This window comes from Hyla sarda, unplaced genomic scaffold (genome assembly GCF_029499605.1).
Source record: "Hyla sarda isolate aHylSar1 unplaced genomic scaffold, aHylSar1.hap1 scaffold_1191, whole genome shotgun sequence".
NCBI classification, from domain to species: Eukaryota; Metazoa; Chordata; class Amphibia; order Anura; family Hylidae; genus Hyla; species Hyla sarda.
In genome coordinates, this window is record NW_026607814.1 from 1 (window position 1) to 25584 (window position 25584).

The window sequence follows — 25584 nt, forward strand, 5'->3', positions numbered from 1 at the left end:
TTGACCCGATATGGCAGTATCTTCGGGTACAGTGCACCACCCCCTTACAGGGTTAAAAAGAAAGATTCCTACTTTCATTGCTACCTGCTTGCTGGCTAGCCAGCTAGCAGCCCTGTGGGCCTTGCTGCTGCAGCCAAAAAACAAAAGGTGGTGCTGCTGCTGCTGCTTCTGCTGCTTCTGCTTGTGTCTGGCCGCTGTTGGAGCGTCCAGGCACAGGACTTCTGCTGCTGCTGACTAAATGGCCTCCTTAATTGGATCATTTGAGTAGCCAGCACACCTGTGCAGGTAGGGCATGACATGATAGGCAGCTGCCTTGATAGCGGGTGGGTGCTGAATGTTCCTAATTGACAAAATAAGATTAATGCTTATGAAGAAATATAAATCTCATCCCTTCCCCAATATCGCGCCACACCCCTACCCCTTAATTCCCTGGTTGAACTTGATGGACATATGTCTTTTTTCGACCGTACTAACTATGTAACTATGTAACATAACATGGGGGGGGGGGGGGGGGGTCTCCTGGCTGTTCACACAGGTGTGTCATTGCTGTACATTGACCATGCATTGCTTCTGTGGTATTGCAAAGGCAAAGACAAATGCTTCCAGCCATCCATTGCACTAATGGATTGGTCATCAGCTGGCTGTCTATGTCCCGCATCAATATAGACCAAAGTACAGAGGGTTAGGCTATGCTATTGTGCACCTACCTGATGCATCAGAAGGTGCGAGGCCCTTGCTAAATTCTGTGCACAGACTTTGAGATCTATACTTTAGACTGTATCTAAACTGCTCCAACATGGACTGGACAATTCTGGCCTACTTTCAGCCGATGCGACTTGTCTGTCGCTGAACAGTCGCTTTTTTATGTATTCAGCACCTATGTATAATGTTGTAAAAATGCTCTAGAAGCTAAAGTCGCAGAAATGTCACACATATTTGGCCTGCAACTTTCTGTGCGACAAATTCAGACAGGGAAAAATCAGTATAAATCCTTAGAAAATATCCCCAGTGTCTCCATCTGCTGGCGGTATTGAATAAGCATTGCTGCACTGATGGGGTATGCATTAGACGAAAAAAAAGAAGAAAAAGAAGAATAATACGCCCAGAAAAGAGGCGAAAAGGAGAAAAACGTAAAAAAACGTGAAAAAAAAGTAAGAGGAAGAGAAGGGAAAAAAAGGTGGAAATGGGTTTAAAAGTGATTTCGGCGGAGAAATATATATATATTTATATATTATATATATATATATATACGCGCACACACACACATATATATAAACGTATTCTCCGTTGAGATATTGCAGCCCGCTGCTGTGTCCAGGCCCAGGAGCCTTAGCACTGTGCTGTGATGTCACTCAATACCACTGACATCACTAGGTGTAAACAACATCTCTCCTTTGCTGTGTATGTGACTATGGAGCTGTTTGGTGATGTCGTCTATTATGGCCTTCATAGAAGCAACAGGAGATTGTTGCATCATCTAGAACCCTCAGAACTACAGTGCTATGATGTCACTCACTTCCACAGGCCTTGCAGAGTGTAAACAACAACAACCCAGCTTTGTTGTGTATGTAACCATAGGGATTTGTGATGTCACCTAGAACCTTCACAGCAGCGACAGCTTTATGAGGAGCATCAGCACTCTGCTGAGCAGAACCATCACCGCCATAGGTTGTCAAATAACCCGGATTTAACCCACACAGGTAAGTCCAATGGGGTGCAGGCATGTCCTCTATGCTTACAGCTTCCCGTGGGTGTTGGTTTGATACCGTTTGGGGACAGCCAAGGAGGCATCTGCAGGCAACAAAGGTAGGTGTGTGCTTGTGTGTGTGTTTCCTATGCAGATCCTAAGCCCAGTGTCACATGCAAGTAGGAGGAGTAAGAAGGGTTCCTGGCAAATCCGGTTATGGATTGCATTTAAAAAGGCCCCGTGGGAGTGCATTGGGCCCCTGTCTTGCTGCTTAGCAATAATGGTATGGTTTAGGTTCTGCTGTGTGTACTGGTGGTTGACTGCCCCCCAGCCCAGAGTGTGCATGGAAAATTGTCTGGCAGCCTCCCTGACAGCAAGCAGTGATAGTGCCCATGAAGGGGACCTTGTTGGGCCCGCCCCTTTCACGGTTATCGCTTCTCGGCCTTTGGGCTAAGATCAAGTGTAGTATCTGTTCTTATCAGTTTAATATCTGATACGTCCCCTATCTGGGGACCATATATTAAATGGATTTTTGAGAACGGGGGCCGATTTCGAAGCTTGCTTCCGTCGCCCTATGCATTGACCCGATATGGCAGTATCTTCGGGTACAGTGCACCACCCCCTTACAGGGTTAAAAAGAAAGATTCCTACTTTCATTGCTACCTGCTTGCTGGCTAGCCAGCTAGCCAGCCCTGTGGGCCTTGCTGCTGCAGCCAAAAAAACAAAAGGTGGTGCTGCTGCTGCTGCTTCTGCTGCTTCTGCTTGTGTCTGGCCGCTGTTGGAGCGTCCAGGCACAGGACTTCTGCTGCTGCTGACTAAATGGCCTCCTTAATTGGATCATTTGAGTAGCCAGCACACCTGTGCAGGTAGGGCATGACATGATAGGCAGCTGCCTTGATAGCGGGTGGGTGCTGAATGTTCCTAATTGACAAAATAAGATTAATGCTTATGAAGAAATATAAAATCTCATCCCTTCCCCAATATCGCGCCACACCCCTACCCCTTAATTCCCTGGTTGAACTTGATGGACATATGTCTTTTTTCGACCGTACTAACTATGTAACTATGTAACATAACATGGGGGGGGGGGGGGGGGTCTCCTGGCTGTTCACACAGGTGTGTCATTGCTGTACATTGACATGCATTGCTTCTGTGGTATTGCAAAGGCAAAGACAAATGCTTCCAGCCATCCATTGCACTAATGGATTGGTCATCAGCTGGCTGTCTATGTCCCGCATCAATATAGACCAAAGTACAGAGGGTTAGGCTATGCTATTGTGCACCTACCTGATGCATCAGAAGGTGCGAGGCCCTTGCTAAATTCTGTGCACAGACTTTGAGATCTATACTTTAGACTGTATCTAAACCTGCTCCAACATGGACTGACATTCTGGCCTACTTTCAGCCGATGCGACTTGTCTGTCGCTGAACAGTCGCTTTTTATGTATTCAGCACCTATGTATAATGTTGTAAAAATGCTCTAGAAGCTAAAGTCGCAGAAATGTCACACATATTTGGCCTGCAAACTTTCTGTGCGACAAATTCAGACAGGAAAAATCAGTATAATCCCTTAGAAAATTATCCCCCAGTGTCTCCATCTGCTGGCGGTATTGAATAAGCATTGCTGCACTGATGGGGTATGCATTAGACGAAAAAAAAGAAGAAAAAGAAGAATAATACGCCCAGAAAAGAGGCGAAAAGGAGAAAAACGTAAAAAAACGTGAAAAAAAAGTAAGAGGAAGAGAAGGGAAAAAAAGGTGGAAATGGGTTTAAAAGTGATTTCGGCGGAGAAATATATATATATATATATATATATATATATATATATATATACGCGCACACACACACATATATATAAACGTATTCTCCGTTGAGATATTGCAGCCGCTGCTGTGTCCAGGCCCAGGAGCCTTAGCACTGTGCTGTGATGTCACTCAATACCACTGACATCACTAGGTGTAAACAACATCTCTCCTTTGCTGTGTATGTGACTATGGAGCTGTTTGGTGATGTCGTCTATTATGGCCTTCATAGAAGCAACAGGGAGATTGTTGCATCCATCTAGAACCCTCAGAACTACAGTGCTATGATGTCACTCACTTCCACAGGCCTTGCAGAGTGTAAACAACAACAACCCAGCTTTGTTGTGTATGTAACCATAGGGATTTGTGATGTCACCTAGAACCTTCACAGCAGCGACAGCTTTATGAGGACGCATCAGCACTGCTCTGCTGAGCAGAACATCACCGCCATAGGTTGTCAAATAACCCGGATTTAACCCACACAGGTAAGTCCAATGGGGTGCAGGCATGTCCTCTATGCTTACAGCTTCCCGTGGGTGTTGGTTTGATACCGTTTGGGGACAGCCAAGGAGGCATCTGCAGGCAACAAAGGTAGGTGTGCTTGTGTGTGTGTTTCCTATGCAGATCCTAAGCCCAGTGTCACATGCAAGTAGGAGGAGTAAGAAGGGTTCCTGGCAAATCCGGGTTATGGATTGCATTTAAAAAAAGGCCCCGTGGAGTGCAATGGGCCCCTGTCTTGCTGCTTAGCAATAATGGTATGGGGTTTAGGTTCTGCTGTGTGTACTGGTGGTTGACTGCCCCCCAGCCCAGAGTGTGCATGGAAAATTGTCTGGCAGCCTCCCTGACAGCAAGCAGTGATAGTGCCCATGAAGGGGACCTTGTTGGGCCCGCCCCTTTCACGGTTATCGCTTCTCGGCCTTTTGGCTAAGATCAAGTGTAGTATCTGTTCTTATCAGTTTAATATCTGATACGTCCCCTATCTGGGGACCATATATTAAATGGATTTTTGAGAACGGGGGCCGATTTCGAAGCTTGCTTCGTCGGCCCTATGCATTGACCCGATATGGCAGTATCTTCGGGTACAGTGCACCACCCCCTTACAGGGTTAAAAAGAAAGATTCCTACTTTCATTGCTACCTGCTTGCTGGCTAGCCAGCTAGCCAGCCCTGTGGGCCTTGCTGCTGCAGCCAAAAACAAAAGGTGGTGCTGCTGCTGCTGCTTCTGCTGCTTCTGCTTGTGTCTGGCCGCTGTTGGAGCGTCCAGGCACAGGACTTCTGCTGCTGCTGACTAAATGGCCTCCTTAATTGGATCATTTGAGTAGCCAGCACACCTGTGCAGGTAGGGCATGACATGATAGGCAGCTGCCTTGATAGCGGGTGGGTGCTGAATGTCCTAATTGACAAAATAAGATTAATGCTTATGAAGAAATATAAAATCTCATCCCTTCCCCCAATATCGCGCCACACCCCTACCCCTTAATTCCCTGGTTGAACTTGATGGACATATGTCTTTTTTCGACCGTACTAACTATGTAACTATGTAACATAACATGGGGGGGGGGGGGGGGGGGGGGGGGTCTCCTGGCTGTTCACACAGGTGTGTCATTGCTGTACATTGACCATGCATTGCTTCTGTGGTATTGCAAAGGCAAAGACAAATGCTTCCAGCCATCCATTGCACTAATGGATTGGTCATCAGCTGGCTGTCTATGTCCCGCATCAATATAGACCAAAGTACAGAGGGTTAGGCTATGCTATTGTGCACCTACCTGATGCATCAGAAGGTGCGAGGCCCTTGCTAAATTCTGTGCACAGACTTTGAGATCTATACTTTAGACTGTATCTAAACCTGCTCCAACATGGACTGACATTCTGGCCTACTTTCAGCCGATGCGACTTGTCTGTCGCTGAAACAGTCGCTTTTTATGTATTCAGCACCTATGTATAATGTTGTAAAAATGCTCTAGAAGCTAAAGTCGCAGAAATGTCACACATATTTGGCCTGCAACTTTCTGTGCGACAAATTCAGACAGGAAAAATCAGTATAAATCCTTAGAAAATTATCCCCCAGTGTCTCCATCTGCTGGCGGTATTGAATAAGCATTGCTGCACTGATGGGGTATGCATTAGACGAAAAAAAAGAAGAAAAAGAAGAATAATACGCCCAGAAAAGAGGCGAAAAGGAGAAAAACGTAAAAAAACGTGAAAAAAAAAGTAAGAGGAAGAGAAGGGAAAAAAAGGTGGAAATGGGTTTAAAAGTGATTTCGGCGGAGAAATATATATATATATATATATATATATATATATATATATATATATATATACGCGCACACACACACATATATATAAACGTATTCTCCGTTGAGATATTGCAGCCGCTGCTGTGTCCAGGCCCAGGAGCCTTAGGCACTGTGCTGTGATGTCACTCAATACCACTGACATCACTAGGTGTAAACAACATCTCTCCTTTGCTGTGTATGTGACTATGAGCTGTTTGGTGATGTCGTCTATTATGGCCTTCATAGAAGCAACAGGTGATTGTTGCATCCATCTAGAACCCTCAGAACTACAGTGCTATGATGTCACTCACTTCCACAGGCCTTGCAGAGTGTAAAACAAACAACAACCCAGCTTTGTTGTGTATGTAACCATAGGGATTTGTGATGTCACCTAGAACCTTCACAGCAGCGACAGCTTTATGAGGAGCATCAGCACTGCTCTGCCTGAGCAGAACCATCCACCCGCCATAGGTTGTCAAATAACCCGGATTTAACCCACACAGGTAAGTCCAATGGGGTGCAGGCATGTCCTCTATGCTTACAGCTTCCCGTGGGTGTTGGTTTGATACCGTTTGGGGACAGCCAAGGAGGCATCTGCAGGCAACAAAGGTAGGTGTGTGCTTGTGTGTGTGTTTCCTATGCAGATCCTAAGCCCAGTGTCACATGCAAGTAGGAGGAGTAAGAAGGGTTCCTGGCAAATACGGGTTATGGATTGCATTTAAAAAGGCCCGTGGAGTGCAATGGGCCCCTGTCTTGCTGCTTAGCAATAATGGTATGAGTTTAGGTTCTGCTGTGTGTACTGGTGGTTGACTGCCCCCCAGCCCAGAGTGTGCATGGAAAATTGTCTGGCAGCCTCCCTGACAGCAAGCAGTGATAGTGCCCATGAAGGGGACCTTGTTGGGCCCGCCCCTTTCACGGTTATCGCTTCTCGGCCTTTTGGCTAAGATCAAGTGTAGTATCTGTTCTTATCAGTTTAATATCTGATACGTCCCCTATCTGGGGACCATATATTAAATGGATTTTTGAGAACGGGGGCCGATTTCGAAGCTTGCTTCCGTCGCCCTATGCATTGACCCGATATGGCAGTATCTTCGGGTACAGTGCACCACCCCCTTACAGGGTTAAAAAGAAAGATTCCTACTTTCATTGCTACCTGCTTGCTGGCTAGCCAGCTAGCCAGCCCTGTGGGCCTTGCTGCTGCAGCCAAAAAACAAAAGGTGGTGCTGCTGCTGCTGCTTCTGCTGCTTCTGCTTGTGTCTGGCCGCTGTTGGAGCGTCCAGGCACAGGACTTCTGCTGCTGCTGACTAAATGGCCTCCTTAATTGGATCATTTGAGTAGCCAGCACACCTGTGCAGGTAGGGCATGACATGATAGGCAGCTGCCTTGATAGCGGGTGGGTGCTGAATGTTCCTAATTGACAAAATAAGATTAATGCTTATGAAGAAATATAAAATCTCATCCCTTCCCCAATATCGCGCCACACCCCTACCCGTTAATTCCCTGGTTGAACTTGATGGACATATGTCTTTTTTCGACCGTACTAACTATGTAACTATGTAACATAACATGGGGGGGGGGTCTCCTGGCTGTTCACACAGGTGTGTCATTGCTGTACATTGACCATGCATTGCTTCTGTGGTATTGCAAAGGCAAAGACAAATGCTTCCAGCCATCCATTGCACTAATGGATTGGTCATCAGCTGGCTGTCTATGTCCCGCATCAATATAGACCAAAGTACAGAGGGTTAGGCTATGCTATTGTGCACCTACCTGATGCATCAGAAGGTGCGAGGCCCTTGCTAAATTCTGTGCACAGACTTTGAGATCTATACTTTAGACTGTATCTAAACCTGCTCCAACATGGACTGACATTCTGGCCTACTTTCAGCCGATGCGACTTGTCTGTCGCTGAACAGTCGCTTTTTATGTATTCAGCACCTATGTATAATGTTGTAAAAATGCTCTAGAAGCTAAAGTCGCAGAAATGTCACACATATTTGGCCTGCAACTTTCTGTGCGACAAATTCAGACAGGAAAAATCAGTATAAATCCTTAGAAAATTATCCCCCAGTGTCTCCATCTGCTGGCGGTATTGAATAAGCATTGCTGCACTGATGGGGTATGCATTAGACGAAAAAAAAGAAGAAAAAGAAGAATAATACGCCCAGAAAAGAGGCGAAAAGGAGAAAAACGTAAAAAAACGTGAAAAAAAAGTAAGAGGAAGAGAAGGGAAAAAAAGGTGGAAATGGGTTTAAAAGTGATTTCGGCGGAGAAATATATATATATATATATATATATATATATATATATATATATACGCGCACACACACACATATATATAAACGTATTCTCCGTTGAGATATTGCAGCCGCTGCTGTGTCCAGGCCCAGGAGCCTTAGCACTGTGCTGTGATGTCACTCAATACCACTGACATCACTAGGTGTAAACAACATCTCTCCTTTGCTGTGTATGTGACTATGGAGCTGTTTGGTGATGTCGTCTATTATGGCCTTCATAGAAGCAACAGGAGATTGTTGCATCCATCTAGAACCCTCAGAACTACAGTGCTATGATGTCACTCACTTCCACAGGCCTTGCAGAGTGTAAACAACAACAACCCAGCTTTGTTGTGTATGTAACCATAGGGATTTGTGATGTCACCTAGAACCTTCACAGCAGCGACAGCTTTATGAGGAGCATCAGCACTGCTCTGCCTGAGCAGAACCATCACCGCCATAGGTTGTCAAATAACCCGGATTTAACCCACACAGGTAAGTCCAATGGGGTGCAGGCATGTCCTCTATGCTTACAGCTTCCCGTGGGTGTTGGTTTGATACCGTTTGGGGACAGCCAAGGAGGCATCTGCAGGCAACAAAGGTAGGTGTGTGCTTGTGTGTGTGTTTCCTATGCAGATCCTAAGCCCAGTGTCACATGCAAGTAGGAGGAGTAAGAAGGGTTCCTGGCAAATCCGGGTTATGGATTGCATTTAAAAAGGCCCCGTGGGAGTGCAATGGGCCCCTGTCTTGCTGCTTAGCAATAATGGTATGGGTTTAGGTTCTGCTGTGTGTACTGGTGGTTGACTGCCCCCCAGCCCAGAGTGTGCATGGAAAATTGTCTGGCAGCCTCCCTGACAGCAAGCAGTGATAGTGCCCATGAAGGGGACCTTGTTGGGCCCGCCCCTTTCACGGTTATCGCTTCTCGGCCTTTTGGCTAAGATCAAGTGTAGTATCTGTTCTTATCAGTTTAATATCTGATACGTCCCCTATCTGGGGACCATATATTAAATGGATTTTTGAGAACGGGGGCCGATTTCGAAGCTTGCTTCCGTCGCCCTATGCATTGACCCGATATGGCAGTATCTTCGGGTACAGTGCACCACCCCCTTACAGGGTTAAAAAGAAAGATTCCTACTTTCATTGCTACCTGCTTGCTGGCTAGCCAGCTAGCCAGCCCTGTGGGCCTTGCTGCTGCAGCCAAAAAACAAAAGGTGGTGCTGCTGCTGCTGCTTCTGCTGCTTCTGCTTGTGTCTGGCCGCTGTTGGAGCGTCCAGGCACAGGACTTCTGCTGCTGCTGACTAAATGGCCTCCTTAATTGGATCATTTGAGTAGCCAGCACACCTGTGCAGGTAGGGCATGACATGATAGGCAGCTGCCTTGATAGCGGGTGGGTGCTGAATGTTCCTAATTGACAAAATAAGATTAATGCTTATGAAGAAATATAAAATCTCATCCCTTCCCCAATATCGCGCCACACCCCTACCCCTTAATTCCCTGGTTGAACTTGATGGACATATGTCTTTTTTCGACCGTACTAACTATGTAACTATGTAACATAACATGGGGGGGGGGGGGGGGGTCTCCTGGCTGTTCACACAGGTGTGTCATTGCTGTACATTGACCATGCATTGCTTCTGTGGTATTGCAAAGGCAAAGACAAATGCTTCCAGCCATCCATTGCACTAATGGATTGGTCATCAGCTGGCTGTCTATGTCCCGCATCAATATAGACCAAAGTACAGAGGGTTAGGCTATGCTATTGTGCACCTACCTGATGCATCAGAAGGTGCGAGGCCCTTGCTAAATTCTGTGCACAGACTTTGAGATCTATACTTTAGACTGTATCTAAACCTGCTCCAACATGGACTGACATTCTGGCCTACTTTCAGCCGATGCGACTTGTCTGTCGCTGAACAGTCGCTTTTTATGTATTCAGCACCTATGTATAATGTTGTAAAAATGCTCTAGAAGCTAAAGTCGCAGAAATGTCACACATATTTGGCCTGCAACTTTCTGTGCGACAAATTCAGACAGGAAAAATCAGTATAAATCCTTAGAAAATTATCCCCCAGTGTCTCCATCTGCTGGCGGTATTGAATAAGCATTGCTGCACTGATGGGGTATGCATTAGACGAAAAAAAAGAAGAAAAAGAAGAATAATACGCCCAGAAAAGAGGCGAAAAGGAGAAAAACGTAAAAAAACGTGAAAAAAAAGTAAGAGGAAGAGAAGGGAAAAAAAGGTGGAAATGGGTTTAAAAGTGATTTCGGCTGAGAAATATATATATATATATATATATATATATATATATATATATATATATATACGCGCACACACACACATATATATAAACGTATTCTCCGTTGAGATATTGCAGCCGCTGCTGTGTCCAGGCCCAGGAGCCTTAGCACTGTGCTGTGATGTCACTCAATACCACTGACATCACTAGGTGTAAACAACATCTCTCCTTTGCTGTGTATGTGACTATGGAGCTGTTTGGTGATGTCGTCTATTATGGCCTTCATAGAAGCAACAGGAGATTGTTGCATCCATCTAGAACCCTCAGAACTACAGTGCTATGATGTCACTCACTTCCACAGGCCTTGCAGAGTGTAAACAACAACAACCCAGCTTTGTTGTGTATGTAACCATAGGGATTTGTGATGTCACCTAGAACCTTCACAGCAGCGACAGCTTTATGAGGAGCATCAGCACTGCTCTGCCTGAGCAGAACCATCACCGCCATAGGTTGTCAAATAACCCGGATTTAACCCACACAGGTAAGTCCAATGGGGTGCAGGCATGTCCTCTATGCTTACAGCTTCCCGTGGGTGTTGGTTTGATACCGTTTGGGGACAGCCAAGGAGGCATCTGCAGGCAACAAAGGTAGGTGTGTGCTTGTGTGTGTGTTTCCTATGCAGATCCTAAGCCCAGTGTCACATGCAAGTAGGAGGAGTAAGAAGGGTTCCTGGCAAATCCGGGTTATGGATTGCATTTAAAAAGGCCCCGTGGGAGTGCAATGGGCCCCTGTCTTGCTGCTTAGCAATAATGGTATGGGTTTAGGTTCTGCTGTGTGTACTGGTGGTTGACTGCCCCCCAGCCCAGAGTGTGCATGGAAAATTGTCTGGCAGCCTCCCTGACAGCAAGCAGTGATAGTGCCCATGAAGGGGACCTTGTTGGGCCCGCCCCTTTCACGGTTATCGCTTCTCGGCCTTTTGGCTAAGATCAAGTGTAGTATCTGTTCTTATCAGTTTAATATCTGATACGTCCCCTATCTGGGGACCATATATTAAATGGATTTTTGAGAACGGGGGCCGATTTCGAAGCTTGCTTCCGTCGCCCTATGCATTGACCCGATATGGCAGTATCTTCGGGTACAGTGCACCACCCCCTTACAGGGTTAAAAAGAAAGATTCCTACTTTCATTGCTACCTGCTTGCTGGCTAGCCAGCTAGCCAGCCCTGTGGGCCTTGCTGCTGCAGCCAAAAAACAAAAGGTGGTGCTGCTGCTGCTGCTTCTGCTGCTTCTGCTTGTGTCTGGCCGCTGTTGGAGCGTCCAGGCACAGGACTTCTGCTGCTGCTGACTAAATGGCCTCCTTAATTGGATCATTTGAGTAGCCAGCACACCTGTGCAGGTAGGGCATGACATGATAGGCAGCTGCCTTGATAGCGGGTGGGTGCTGAATGTTCCTAATTGACAAAATAAGATTAATGCTTATGAAGAAATATAAAATCTCATCCCTTCCCCAATATCGCGCCACACCCCTACCCCTTAATTCCCTGGTTGAACTTGATGGACATATGTCTTTTTTCGACCGTACTAACTATGTAACTATGTAACATAACATGGGGGGGGGGGGGGGGGTCTCCTGGCTGTTCACACAGGTGTGTCATTGCTGTACATTGACCATGCATTGCTTCTGTGGTATTGCAAAGGCAAAGACAAATGCTTCCAGCCATCCCTTGCACTAATGGATTGGTCATCAGCTGGCTGTCTATGTCCCGCATCAATATAGACCAAAGTACAGAGGGTTAGGCTATGCTATTGTGCACCTACCTGATGCATCAGAAGGTGTGAGGCCCTTGCTAAATTCTGTGCACAGACTTTGAGATCTATACTTTAGACTGTATCTAAACCTGCTCCAACATGGACTGACATTCTGGCCTACTTTCAGCCGATGCGACTTGTCTGTCGCTGAACAGTCGCTTTTTATGTATTCAGCACCTATGTATAATGTTGTAAAAATGCTCTAGAAGCTAAAGTCGCAGAAATGTCACACATATTTGGCCTGCAACTTTCTGTGCGACAAATTCAGACAGGAAAAATCAGTATAAATCCTTAGAAAATTATCCCCCAGTGTCTCCATCTGCTGGCGGTATTGAATAAGCATTGCTGCACTGATGGGGTATGCATTAGACGAAAAAAAAGAAGAAAAAGAAGAATAATACGCCCAGAAAAGAGGCGAAAAGGAGAAAAACGTAAAAAAACGTGAAAAAAAAGTAAGAGGAAGAGAAGGGAAAAAAAGGTGGAAATGGGTTTAAAAGTGATTTCGGCGGAGAAATATATATATATATATATATATATATATATATATATACGCGCACACACACACATATATATAAACGTATTCTCTGTTGAGATATTGCAGCCGCTGCTGTGTCCAGGCCCAGGAGCCTTAGCACTGTGCTGTGATGTCACTCAATACCACTGACATCACTAGGTGTAAACAACATCTCTCCTTTGCTGTGTATGTGACTATGGAGCTGTTTGGTGATGTCGTCTATTATGGCCTTCATAGAAGCAACAGGAGATTGTTGCATCCATCTAGAACCCTCAGAACTACAGTGCTATGATGTCACTCACTTCCACAGGCCTTGCAGAGTGTAAACAACAACAACCCAGCTTTGTTGTGTATGTAACCATAGGGATTTGTGATGTCACCTAGAACCTTCACAGCAGCGACAGCTTTATGAGGAGCATCAGCACTGCTCTGCCTGAGCAGAACCATCACCGCCATAGGTTGTCAAATAACCCGGATTTAACCCACACAGGTAAGTCCAATGGGGTGCAGGCATGTCCTCTATGCTTACAGCTTCCCGTGGGTGTTGGTTTGATACCGTTTGGGGACAGCCAAGGAGGCATCTGCAGGCAACAAAGGTAGGTGTGTGCTTGTGTGTGTGTTTCCTATGCAGATCCTAAGCCCAGTGTCACATGCAAGTAGGAGGAGTAAGAAGGGTTCCTGGCAAATCCGGGTTATGGATTGCATTTAAAAAGGCCCCGTGGGAGTGCAATGGGCCCCTGTCTTGCTGCTTAGCAATAATGGTATGGGTTTAGGTTCTGCTGTGTGTACTGGTGGTTGACTGCCCCCCAGCCCAGAGTGTGCATGGAAAATTGTCTGGCAGCCTCCCTGACAGCAAGCAGTGATAGTGCCCATGAAGGGGACCTTGTTGGGCCCGCCCCTTTCACGGTTATCGCTTCTCGGCCTTTTGGCTAAGATCAAGTGTAGTATCTGTTCTTATCAGTTTAATATCTGATACGTCCCCTATCTGGGGACCATATATTAAATGGATTTTTGAGAACGGGGGCCGATTTCGAAGCTTGCTTCCGTCGCCCTATGCATTGACCCGATATGGCAGTATCTTCGGGTACAGTGCACCACCCCCTTACAGGGTTAAAAAGAAAGATTCCTACTTTCATTGCTACCTGCTTGCTGGCTAGCCAGCTAGCCAGCCCTGTGGGCCTTGCTGCTGCAGCCAAAAAACAAAAGGTGGTGCTGCTGCTGCTGCTTCTGCTGCTTCTGCTTGTGTCTGGCCGCTGTTGGAGCGTCCAGGCACAGGACTTCTGCTGCTGCTGACTAAATGGCCTCCTTAATTGGATCATTTGAGTAGCCAGCACACCTGTGCAGGTAGGGCATGACATGATAGGCAGCTGCCTTGATAGCGGGTGGGTGCTGAATGTTCCTAATTGACAAAATAAGATTAATGCTTATGAAGAAATATAAAATCTCATCCCTTCCCCAATATCGCGCCACACCCCTACCCCTTAATTCCCTGGTTGAACTTGATGGACATATGTCTTTTTTCGACCGTACTAACTATGTAACTATGTAACATAACAGGGGGGGGGGGGGGGGGGGGTCTCCTGGCTGTTCACACAGGTGTGTCATTGCTGTACATTGACCATGCATTGCTTCTGTGGTATTGCAAAGGCAAAGACAAATGCTTCCAGCCATCCATTGCACTAATGGATTGGTCATCAGCTGGCTGTCTATGTCCCGCATCAATATAGACCAAAGTACAGAGGGTTAGGCTATGCTATTGTGCACCTACCTGATGCATCAGAAGGTGCGAGGCCCTTGCTAAATTCTGTGCACAGACTTTGAGATCTATACTTTAGACTGTATCTAAACCTGCTCCAACATGGACTGACATTCTGGCCTACTTTCAGCCGATGCGACTTGTCTGTCGCTGAACAGTCGCTTTTTATGTATTCAGCACCTATGTATAATGTTGTAAAAATGCTCTAGAAGCTAAAGTCGCAGAAATGTCACACATATTTGGCCTGCAACTTTCTGTGCGACAAATTCAGACAGGAAAAATCAGTATAAATCCTTAGAAAATTATCCCCCAGTGTCTCCATCTGCTGGCGGTATTGAATAAGCATTGCTGCACTGATGGGGTATGCATTAGACGAAAAAAAAGAAGAAAAAGAAGAATAATACGCCCAGAAAAGAGGCGAAAAGGAGAAAAACGTAAAAAAACGTGAAAAAAAAGTAAGAGGAAGAGAAGGGAAAAAAAGGTGGAAATGGGTTTAAAAGTGATTTCGGCGGAGAAATATATATATATATATATATATATATATATATATATATATATATACGCGCACACACACACATATATATAAACGTATTCTCCGTTGAGATATTGCAGCCGCTGCTGTGTCCAGGCCCAGGAGCCTTAGCACTGTGCTGTGATGTCACTCAATACCACTGACATCACTAGGTGTAAACAACATCTCTCCTTTGCTGTGTATGTGACTATGGAGCTGTTTGGTGATGTCGTCTATTATGGCCTTCATAGAAGCAACAGGAGATTGTTGCATCCATCTAGAACCCTCAGAACTACAGTGCTATGATGTCACTCACTTCCACAGGCCTTGCAGAGTGTAAACAACAACAACCCAGCTTTGTTGTGTATGTAACCATAGGGATTTGTGATGTCACCTAGAACCTTCACAGCAGCGACAGCTTTATGAGGAGCATCAGCACTGCTCTGCCTGAGCAGAACCATCACCGCCATAGGTTGTCAAATAACCCGGATTTAACCCACACAGGTAAGTCCAATGGGGTGCAGGCATGTCCTCTATGCTTACAGCTTCCCGTGGGTGTTGGTTTGATACCGTTTGGGGACAGCCAAGGAGGCATCTGCAGGCAACAAAGGTAGGTGTGTGCTTGTGTGTGTGTTTCCTATGCAGATCCTAAGCCCAGTGTCACATGCAAGTAGGAGGAGTAAGAAGGGTTCCTGGCAAATCCGGGTTATGGATTGCATTTAAAAAGGCCCCGTGGGAGTGCAATGGGCCCCTGTCTTGCTGCTTAGCAATAATGGTATGGGTTTAGGTTCTGCTGTGTGTACTGGTGGTTGACTGCCCCCCAGCCCAGAGTGTGCATGGAAAATTGTCTGGCAGCCTCCCTGACAGCAAGCAGTGATAGTGCCCATGAAGGGGACCTTGTTGGGCCCGCCCCTTTCACGGTTATCGCTTCTCGGCCTTTTGGCTAAGATCAAGTGTAGTATCTGTTCTTATCAGTTTAATATCTGATACGTCCCCTATCTGGGGACCATATATTAAATGGATTTTTGAGAACGGGGGCCGATTTCGAAGCTTGCTTCCGTCGCCCTATGCATTGACCCGATATGGCAGTATCTTCGGGTACAGTGCACCACCCCCTTACAGGGTTAAAAAGAAAGATTCCTACTTTCATTGCTACCTGCTTGCTGGCTAGCCAGCTAGCCAGCCCTGTGGGCCTTGCTGCTGCAGCCAAAAAACAAAAGGTGGTGCTGCTGCTGCTGCTTCTGCTGCTTCTGCTTGTGTCTGGCCGCTGTTGGAGCGTCCAGGCACAGGACTTCTGCTGCTGCTGACTAAATGGCCTCCTTAATTGGATCATTTGAGTAGCCAGCACACCTGTGCAGGTAGGGCATGACATGATAGGCAGCTGCCTTGATAGCGGGTGGGTGCTGAATGTTCCTAATTGACAAAATAAGATTAATGCTTATGAAGAAATATAAAATCTCATCCCTTCCCCAATATCGCGCCACACCCCTACCCCTTAATTCCCTGGTTGAACTTGATGGACATATGTCTTTTTTCGACCGTACTAACTATGTAACTATGTAACATAACATGGGGGGGGGGGGGGGGGGGGGTCTCCTGGCTGTTCACACAGGTGTGTCATTGCTGTACATTGACCATGCATTGCTTCTGTGGTATTGCAAAGGCAAAGACAAATGCTTCCAGCCATCCATTGCACTAATGGATTGGTCATCAGCTGGCTGTCTATGTCCCGCATCAATATAGACCAAAGTACAGAGGGTTAGGCTATGCTATTGTGCACCTACCTGATGCATCAGAAGGTGCGAGGCCCTTGCTAAATTCTGTGCACAGACTTTGAGATCTATACTTTAGACTGTATCTAAACCTGCTCCAACATGGACTGACATTCTGGCCTACTTTCAGCCGATGCGACTTGTCTGTCGCTGAACAGTCGCTTTTTATGTATTCAGCACCTATGTATAATGTTGTAAAAATGCTCTAGAAGCTAAAGTCGCAGAAATGTCACACATATTTGGCCTGCAACTTTCTGTGCGACAAATTCAGACAGGAAAAATCAGTATAAATCCTTAGAAAATTATCCCCCAGTGTCTCCATCTGCAGGCGGTATTGAATAAGCATTGCTGCACTGATGGGGTATGCATTAGACGAAAAAAAAGAAGAAAAAGAAGAATAATACGCCCAGAAAAGATGCGAAAAGGAGAAAAACGTAAAAAAACGTGAAAAAAAAGTAAGAGGAAGAGAAGGGAAAAAAAGGTGGAAATGGGTTTAAAAGTGATTTCGGCGGAGAAATATATATATATATATATATATATATATATATATATATATATATATATATACGCGCACACACACACATATATATAAACGTATTCTCTGTTGAGATATTGCAGCCGCTGCTGTGTCCAGGCCCAGGAGCCTTAGCACTGTGCTGTGATGTCACTCAATACCACTGACATCACTAGGTGTAAACAACATCTCTCCTTTGCTGTGTATGTGACTATGGAGCTGTTTGGTGATGTCGTCTATTATGGCCTTCATAGAAGCAACAGGAGATTGTTGCATCCATCTAGAACCCTCAGAACTACAGTGCTATGATGTCACTCACTTCCACAGGCCTTGCAGAGTGTAAACAACAACAACCCAGCTTTGTTGTGTATGTAACCATAGGGATTTGTGATGTCACCTAGAACCTTCACAGCAGCGACAGCTTTATGAGGAGCATCAGCACTGCTCTGCCTGAGCAGAACCATCACCGCCATAGGTTGTCAAATAACCCGGATTTAACCCACACAGGTAAGTCCAATGGGGTGCAGGCATGTCCTCTATGCTTACAGCTTCCCGTGGGTGTTGGTTTGATACCGTTTGGGGACAGCCAAGGAGGCATCTGCAGGCAACAAAGGTAGGTGTGTGCTTGTGTGTGTGTTTCCTATGCAGATCCTAAGCCCAGTGTCACATGCAAGTAGGAGGAGTAAGAAGGGTTCCTGGCAAATCCGGGTTATGGATTGCATTTAAAAAGGCCCCGTGGGAGTGCAATGGGCCCCTGTCTTGCTGCTTAGCAATAATGGTATGGGTTTAGGTTCTGCTGTGTGTACTGGTGGTTGACTGCCCCCCAGCCCAGAGTGTGCATGGAAAATTGTCTGGCAGCCTCCCTGACAGCAAGCAGTGATAGTGCCCATGAAGGGGACCTTGTTGGGCCCGCCCCTTTCACGGTTATCGCTTCTCGGCCTTTTGGCTAAGATCAAGTGTAGTATCTGTTCTTATCAGTTTAATATCTGATACGTCCCCTATCTGGGGACCATATATTAAATGGATTTTTGAGAACGGGGGCCGATTTCGAAGCTTGCTTCCGTCGCCCTATGCATTGACCCGATATGGCAGTATCTTCGGGTACAGTGCACCACCCCCTTACAGGGTTAAAAAGAAAGATTCCTACTTTCATTGCTACCTGCTTGCTGGCTAGCCAGCTAGCCAGCCCTGTGGGCCTTGCTGCTGCAGCCAAAAAACAAAAGGTGGTGCTGCTGCTGCTGCTTCTGCTGCTTCTGCTTGTGTCTGGCCGCTGTTGGAGCGTCCAGGCACAGGACTTCTGCTGCTGCTGACTAAATGGCCTCCTTAATTGGATCATTTGAGTAGCCAGCACACCTGTGCAGGTAGGGCATGACATGATAGGCAGCTGCCTTGATAGCGGGTGGGTGCTGAATGTTCCTAATTGACAAAATAAGATTAATGCTTATGAAGAAATATAAAATCTCATCCCTTCCCCAATATCGCGCCACACCCCTACCCCTTAATTCCCTGGTTGAACTTGATGGACATATGTCTTTTTTCGACCGTACTAACTATGTAACTATGTAACATAACATGGGGGGGGGGGGGGGGGGGGTCTCCTGGCTGTTCACACAGGTGTGTCATTGCTGTACATTGACCATGCATTGCTTCTGTGGTATTGCAAAGGCAAAGACAAATGCTTCCAGCCATCCATTGCACTAATGGATTGGTCATCAGCTGGCTGTCTATGTCCCGCATCAATATAGACCAAAGTACAGAGGGTTAGGCTATGCTATTGTGCACCTACCTGATGCATCAGAAGGTGCGAGGCCCTTGCTAAATTCTGTGCACAGACTTTGAGATCTATACTTTAGACTGTATCTAAACCTGCTCCAACATGGACTGACATTCTGGCCTACTTTCAGCCGATGCGACTTGTCTGTCGCTGAACAGTCGCTTTTTATGTATTCAGCACCTATGTATAATGTTGTAAAAATGCTCTAGAAGCTAAAGTCGCAGAAATGTCACACATATTTGGCCTGCAACTTTCTGTGCGACAAATTCAGACAGGAAAAATCAGTATAAATCCTTAGAAAATTATCCCCCAGTGTCTCCATCTGCTGGCGGTATTGAATAAGCATTGCTGCACTGATGGGGTATGCATTAGACGAAAAAAAAGAAGAAAAAGAAGAATAATACGCCCAGAAAAGAGGCGAAAAGGAGAAAAACGTAAAAAAACGTGAAAAAAAAGTAAGAGGAAGAGAAGGGAAAAAAAGGTGGAAATGGGTTTAAAAGTGATTTCGGCGGAGAAATATATATATATATATATATATATATATATATATATATATACGCGCACACACACACATATATATAAACGTATTCTCCGTTGAGATATTGCAGCCGCTGCTGTGTCCAGGCCCAGGAGCCTTAGCACTGTGCTGTGATGTCACTCAATACCACTGACATCACTAGGTGTAAACAACATCTCTCCTTTGCTGTGTATGTGACTATGGAGCTGTTTGGTGATGTCGTCTATTATGGCCTTCATAGAAGCAACAGGAGATTGTTGCATCCATCTAGAACCCTCAGAACTACAGTGCTATGATGTCACTCACTTCCACAGGCCTTGCAGAGTGTAAACAACAACAACCCAGCTTTGTTGTGTATGTAACCATAGGGATTTGTGATGTCACCTAGAACCTTCACAGCAGCGACAGCTTTATGAGGAGCATCAGCACTGCTCTGCCTGAGCAGAACCATCACCGCCATAGGTTGTCAAATAACCCGGATTTAACCCACACAGGTAAGTCCAATGGGGTGCAGGCATGTCCTCTATGCTTACAGCTTCCCGTGGGTGTTGGTTTGATACCGTTTGGGGACAGCCAAGGAGGCATCTGCAGGCAACAAAGGTAGGTGTGTGCTTGTGTGTGTGTTTCCTATGCAGATCCTAAGCCCAGTGTCACATGCAAGTAGGAGGAGTAAGAAGGGTTCCTGGCAAATCCGGGTTATGGATTGCATTTAAAAAGGCCCCGTGGGAGTGCAATGGGCCCCTGTCTTGCTGCTTAGCAATAATGGTATGGGTTTAGGTTCTGCTGTGTGTACTGGTGGTTGACTGCCCCCCAGCCCAGAGTGTGCATGGAAAATTGTCTGGCAGCCTCCCTGACAGCAAGCAGTGATAGTGCCCATGAAGGGGACCTTGTTGGGCCCGCCCCTTTCACGGTTATCGCTTCTCGGCCTTTTGGCTAAGATCAAGTGTAGTATCTGTTCTTATCAGTTTAATATCTGATACGTCCCCTATCTGGGGACCATATATTAAATGGATTTTTGAGAACGGGGGCCGATTTCGAAGCTTGCTTCCGTCGCCCTATGCATTGACCCGATATGGCAGTATCTTCGGGTACAGTGCACCACCCCCTTACAGGGTTAAAAAGAAAGATTCCTACTTTCATTGCTACCTGCTTGCTGGCTAGCCAGCTAGCCAGCCCTGTGGGCCTTGCTGCTGCAGCCAAAAAACAAAAGGTGGTGCTGCTGCTGCTGCTTCTGCTGCTTCTGCTTGTGTCTGGCCGCTGTTGGAGCGTCCAGGCACAGGACTTCTGCTGCTGCTGACTAAATGGCCTCCTTAATTGGATCATTTGAGTAGCCAGCACACCTGTGCAGGTAGGGCATGACATGATAGGCAGCTGCCTTGATAGCGGGTGGGTGCTGAATGTTCCTAATTGACAAAATAAGATTAATGCTTATGAAGAAATATAAAATCTCATCCCTTCCCCAATATCGCGCCACACCCCTACCCCTTAATTCCCTGGTTGAACTTGATGGACATATGTCTTTTTTCGACCGTACTAACTATGTAACTATGTAACATAACATGGGGGGGGGGGGGGGGGGGGTCTCCTGGCTGTTCACACAGGTGTGTCATTGCTGTACATTGACCATGCATTGCTTCTGTGGTATTGCAAAGGCAAAGACAAATGCTTCCAGCCATCCATTGCACTAATGGATTGGTCATCAGCTGGCTGTCTATGTCCCGCATCAATATAGACCAAAGTACAGAGGGTTAGGCTATGCTATTGTGCACCTACCTGATGCATCAGAAGGTGCGAGGCCCTTGCTAAATTCTGTGCACAGACTTTGAGATCTATACTTTAGACTGTATCTAAACCTGCTCCAACATGGACTGACATTCTGGCCTACTTTCAGCCGATGCGACTTGTCTGTCGCTGAACAGTCGCTTTTTATGTATATGTATAATGTTGTAAAAATGCTCTAGAAGCTAAAGTCGCAGAAATGTCACACATATTTGGCCTGCAACTTTCTGTGCGACAAATTCAGACAGGAAAAATCAGTATAAATCCTTAGAAAATTATCCCCCAGTGTCTCCATCTGCTGGCGGTATTGAATAAGCATTGCTGCACTGATGGGGTATGCATTAGACGAAAAAAAAGAAGAAAAAGAAGAATAATACGCCCAGAAAAGAGGCGAAAAGGAGAAAAACGTAAAAAAACGTGAAAAAAAAGTAAGAGGAAGAGAAGGGAAAAAAAGGTGGAAATGGGTTTAAAAGTGATTTCGGCGGAGAAATATATATATATATATATATATATATATATATATATATATATACGCGCACACACACACATATATATAAACGTATTCTCCGTTGAGATATTGCAGCCGCTGCTGTGTCCAGGCCCAGGAGCCTTAGCACTGTGCTGTGATGTCACTCAATACCACTGACATCACTAGGTGTAAACAACATCTCTCCTTTGCTGTGTATGTGACTATGGAGCTGTTTGGTGATGTCGTCTATTATGGCCTTCATAGAAGCAACAGGAGATTGTTGCATCCATCTAGAACCCTCAGAACTACAGTGCTATGATGTCACTCACTTCCACAGGCCTTGCAGAGTGTAAACAACAACAACCCAGCTTTGTTGTGTATGTAACCATAGGGATTTGTGATGTCACCTAGAACCTTCACAGCAGCGACAGCTTTATGAGGAGCATCAGCACTGCTCTGCCTGAGCAGAACCATCACCGCCATAGGTTGTCAAATAACCCGGATTTAACCCACACAGGTAAGTCCAATGGGGTGCAGGCATGTCCTCTATGCTTACAGCTTCCCGTGGGTGTTGGTTTGATACCGTTTGGGGACAGCCAAGGAGGCATCTGCAGGCAACAAAGGTAGGTGTGTGCTTTTGTGTGTGTTTCCTATGCAGATCCTAAGCCCAGTGTCACATGCAAGTAGGAGGAGTAAGAAGGGTTCCTGGCAAATCCGGGTTATGGATTGCATTTAAAAAGGCCCCGTGGGAGTGCAATGGGCCCCTGTCTTGCTGCTTAGCAATAATGGTATGGGTTTAGGTTCTGCTGTGTGTACTGGTGGTTGACTGCCCCCCAGCCCAGAGTGTGCATGGAAAATTGTCTGGCAGCCTCCCTGACAGCAAGCAGTGATAGTGCCCATGAAGGGGACCTTGTTGGGCCCGCCCCTTTCACGGTTATCGCTTCTCGGCCTTTTGGCTAAGATCAAGTGTAGTATCTGTTCTTATCAGTTTAATATCTGATACGTCCCCTATCTGGGGACCATATATTAAATGGATTTTTGAGAACGGGGGCCGATTTCGAAGCTTGCTTCCGTCGCCCTATGCATTGACCCGATATGGCAGTATCTTCGGGTACAGTGCACCACCCCCTTACAGGGTTAAAAAGAAAGATTCCTACTTTCATTGCTACCTGCTTGCTGGCTAGCCAGCTAGCCAGCCCTGTGGGCCTTGCTGCTGCAGCCAAAAAACAAAAGGTGGTGCTGCTGCTGCTGCTTCTGCTGCTTCTGCTTGTGTCTGGCCGCTGTTGGAGCGTCCAGGCACAGGACTTCTGCTGCTGCTGACTAAATGGCCTCCTTAATTGGATCATTTGAGTAGCCAGCACACCTGTGCAGGTAGGGCATGACATGATAGGCAGCTGCCTTGATAGCGGGTGGGTGCTGAATGTTCCTAATTGACAAAATAAGATTAATGCTTATGAAGAAATATAAAATCTCATCCCTTCCCCAATATCGCGCCACACCCCTACCCCTTAATTCCCTGGTTGAACTTGATGGACATATGTCTTTTTTCGACCGTACTAACTATGTAACTATGTAACATAACATGGGGGGGGGGGGGGGGGTCTCCTGGCTGTTCACACAGGTGTGTCATTGCTGTACATTGACCATGCATTGCTTCTGTGGTATTGCAAAGGCAAAGACAAATGCTTCCAGCCATCCATTGCACTAATGGATTGGTCATCAGCTGGCTGTCTATGTCCCGCATCAATATAGACCAAAGTACAGAGGGTTAGGCTATGCTATTGTGCACCTACCTGATGCATCAGAAGGTGCGAGGCCCTTGCTAAATTCTGTGCACAGACTTTGAGATCTATACTTTAGACTGTATCTAAACCTGCTCCAACATGGACTGACATTCTGGCCTACTTTCAGCCGATGCGACTTGTCTGTCGCTGAACAGTCGCTTTTTATGTATTCAGCACCTATGTATAATGTTGTAAAAATGCTCTAGAAGCTAAAGTCGCAGAAATGTCACACATATTTGGCCTGCAACTTTCTGTGCGACAAATTCAGACAGGAAAAATCAGTATAAATCCTTAGAAAATTATCCCCCAGTGTCTCCATCTGCTGGCGGTATTGAATAAGCATTGCTGCACTGATGGGGTATGCATTAGACGAAAAAAAAGAAGAAAAAGAAGAATAATACGCCCAGAAAAGAGGCGAAAAGGAGAAAAACGTAAAAAAACGTGAAAAAAAAGTAAGAGGAAGAGAAGGGAAAAAAAGGTGGAAATGGGTTTAAAAGTGATTTCGGCGGAGAAATATATATATATATATATATATATATATATATATATATATATATACGCGCACACACACACATATATATAAACGTATTCTCTGTTGAGATATTGCAGCCGCTGCTGTGTCCAGGCCCAGGAGCCTTAGCACTGTGCTGTGATGTCACTCAATACCACTGACATCACTAGGTGTAAACAACATCTCTCCTTTGCTGTGTATGTGACTATGGAGCTGTTTGGTGATGTCGTCTATTATGGCCTTCATAGAAGCAACAGGAGATTGTTGCATCCATCTAGAACCCTCAGAACTACAGTGCTATGATGTCACTCACTTCCACAGGCCTTGCAGAGTGTAAACAACAACAACCCAGCTTTGTTGTGTATGTAACCATAGGGATTTGTGATGTCACCTAGAACCTTCACAGCAGCGACAGCTTTATGAGGAGCATCAGCACTGCTCTGCCTGAGCAGAACCATCACCGCCATAGGTTGTCAAATAACCCGGATTTAACCCACACAGGTAAGTCCAATGGGGTGCAGGCATGTCCTCTATGCTTACAGCTTCCCGTGGGTGTTGGTTTGATACCGTTTGGGGACAGCCAAGGAGGCATCTGCAGGCAACAAAGGTAGGTGTGTGCTTGTGTGTGTGTTTCCTATGCAGATCCTAAGCCCAGTGTCACATGCAAGTAGGAGGAGTAAGAAGGGTTCCTGGCAAATCCGGGTTATGGATTGCATTTAAAAAGGCCCCGTGGGAGTGCAATGGGCCCCTGTCTTGCTGCTTAGCAATAATGGTATGGGTTTAGGTTCTGCTGTGTGTACTGGTGGTTGACTGCCCCCCAGCCCAGAGTGTGCATGGAAAATTGTCTGGCAGCCTCCCTGACAGCAAGCAGTGATAGTGCCCATGAAGGGGACCTTGTTGGGCCCGCCCCTTTCACGGTTATCGCTTCTCGGCCTTTTGGCTAAGATCAAGTGTAGTATCTGTTCTTATCAGTTTAATATCTGATACGTCCCCTATCTGGGGACCATATATTAAATGGATTTTTGAGAACGGGGGCCGATTTCGAAGCTTGCTTCCGTCGCCCTATGCATTGACCCGATATGGCAGTATCTTCGGGTACAGTGCACCACCCCCTTACAGGGTTAAAAAGAAAGATTCCTACTTTCATTGCTACCTGCTTGCTGGCTAGCCAGCTAGCCAGCCCTGTGGGCCTTGCTGCTGCAGCCAAAAAACAAAAGGTGGTGCTGCTGCTGCTGCTTCTGCTGCTTCTGCTTGTGTCTGGCCGCTGTTGGAGCGTCCAGGCACAGGACTTCTGCTGCTGCTGACTAAATGGCCTCCTTAATTGGATCATTTGAGTAGCCAGCACACCTGTGCAGGTAGGGCATGACATGATAGGCAGCTGCCTTGATAGCGGGTGGGTGCTGAATGTTCCTAATTGACAAAATAAGATTAATGCTTATGAAGAAATATAAAATCTCATCCCTTCCCCAATATCGCGCCACACCCCTACCCCTTAATTCCCTGGTTGAACTTGATGGACATATGTCTTTTTTCGACCGTACTAACTATGTAACTATGTAACATAACATGGGGGGGGGGGGGGGGTCTCCTGGCTG

General features: G+C 46.2%; 11 non-coding genes across 11 annotated transcripts; all 11 read left to right on the forward strand.

The window, feature by feature from the left end:
- Positions 1–2117: 2117 nt before the first annotated feature.
- LOC130303147 (U2 spliceosomal RNA) lies at positions 2118–2308 on the forward strand. Its single transcript, XR_008853262.1, has one exon. It is a non-coding gene; the product is annotated as a U2 spliceosomal RNA (small nuclear RNA).
- Positions 2309–4393: 2085 nt separating this feature from the next.
- Positions 4394–4584, forward strand: LOC130303103 (U2 spliceosomal RNA). The gene has a single exon (XR_008853219.1). It is a non-coding gene; the product is annotated as a U2 spliceosomal RNA (small nuclear RNA).
- A 2103-nt stretch (positions 4585–6687) lies between these two features.
- On the forward strand, positions 6688–6878 carry LOC130303126 (U2 spliceosomal RNA). The gene has a single exon (XR_008853241.1). It is a non-coding gene; the product is annotated as a U2 spliceosomal RNA (small nuclear RNA).
- Positions 6879–8957: 2079 nt separating this feature from the next.
- LOC130303138 (U2 spliceosomal RNA) lies at positions 8958–9148 on the forward strand. Its single transcript, XR_008853253.1, has one exon. It is a non-coding gene; the product is annotated as a U2 spliceosomal RNA (small nuclear RNA).
- Positions 9149–11240: 2092 nt separating this feature from the next.
- Positions 11241–11431, forward strand: LOC130303150 (U2 spliceosomal RNA). Its single transcript, XR_008853264.1, has one exon. It is a non-coding gene; the product is annotated as a U2 spliceosomal RNA (small nuclear RNA).
- Positions 11432–13511: 2080 nt separating this feature from the next.
- On the forward strand, positions 13512–13702 carry LOC130303104 (U2 spliceosomal RNA). Its single transcript, XR_008853220.1, has one exon. It is a non-coding gene; the product is annotated as a U2 spliceosomal RNA (small nuclear RNA).
- A 2090-nt stretch (positions 13703–15792) lies between these two features.
- On the forward strand, positions 15793–15983 carry LOC130303105 (U2 spliceosomal RNA). Its single transcript, XR_008853221.1, has one exon. It is a non-coding gene; the product is annotated as a U2 spliceosomal RNA (small nuclear RNA).
- A 2098-nt stretch (positions 15984–18081) lies between these two features.
- On the forward strand, positions 18082–18272 carry LOC130303106 (U2 spliceosomal RNA). The gene has a single exon (XR_008853222.1). It is a non-coding gene; the product is annotated as a U2 spliceosomal RNA (small nuclear RNA).
- A 2087-nt stretch (positions 18273–20359) lies between these two features.
- LOC130303107 (U2 spliceosomal RNA) lies at positions 20360–20550 on the forward strand. The gene has a single exon (XR_008853223.1). It is a non-coding gene; the product is annotated as a U2 spliceosomal RNA (small nuclear RNA).
- Positions 20551–22630: 2080 nt separating this feature from the next.
- On the forward strand, positions 22631–22821 carry LOC130303108 (U2 spliceosomal RNA). The gene has a single exon (XR_008853224.1). It is a non-coding gene; the product is annotated as a U2 spliceosomal RNA (small nuclear RNA).
- Positions 22822–24909: 2088 nt separating this feature from the next.
- On the forward strand, positions 24910–25100 carry LOC130303109 (U2 spliceosomal RNA). Its single transcript, XR_008853225.1, has one exon. It is a non-coding gene; the product is annotated as a U2 spliceosomal RNA (small nuclear RNA).
- The last annotated feature ends 484 nt before the right edge of the window (positions 25101–25584 follow it).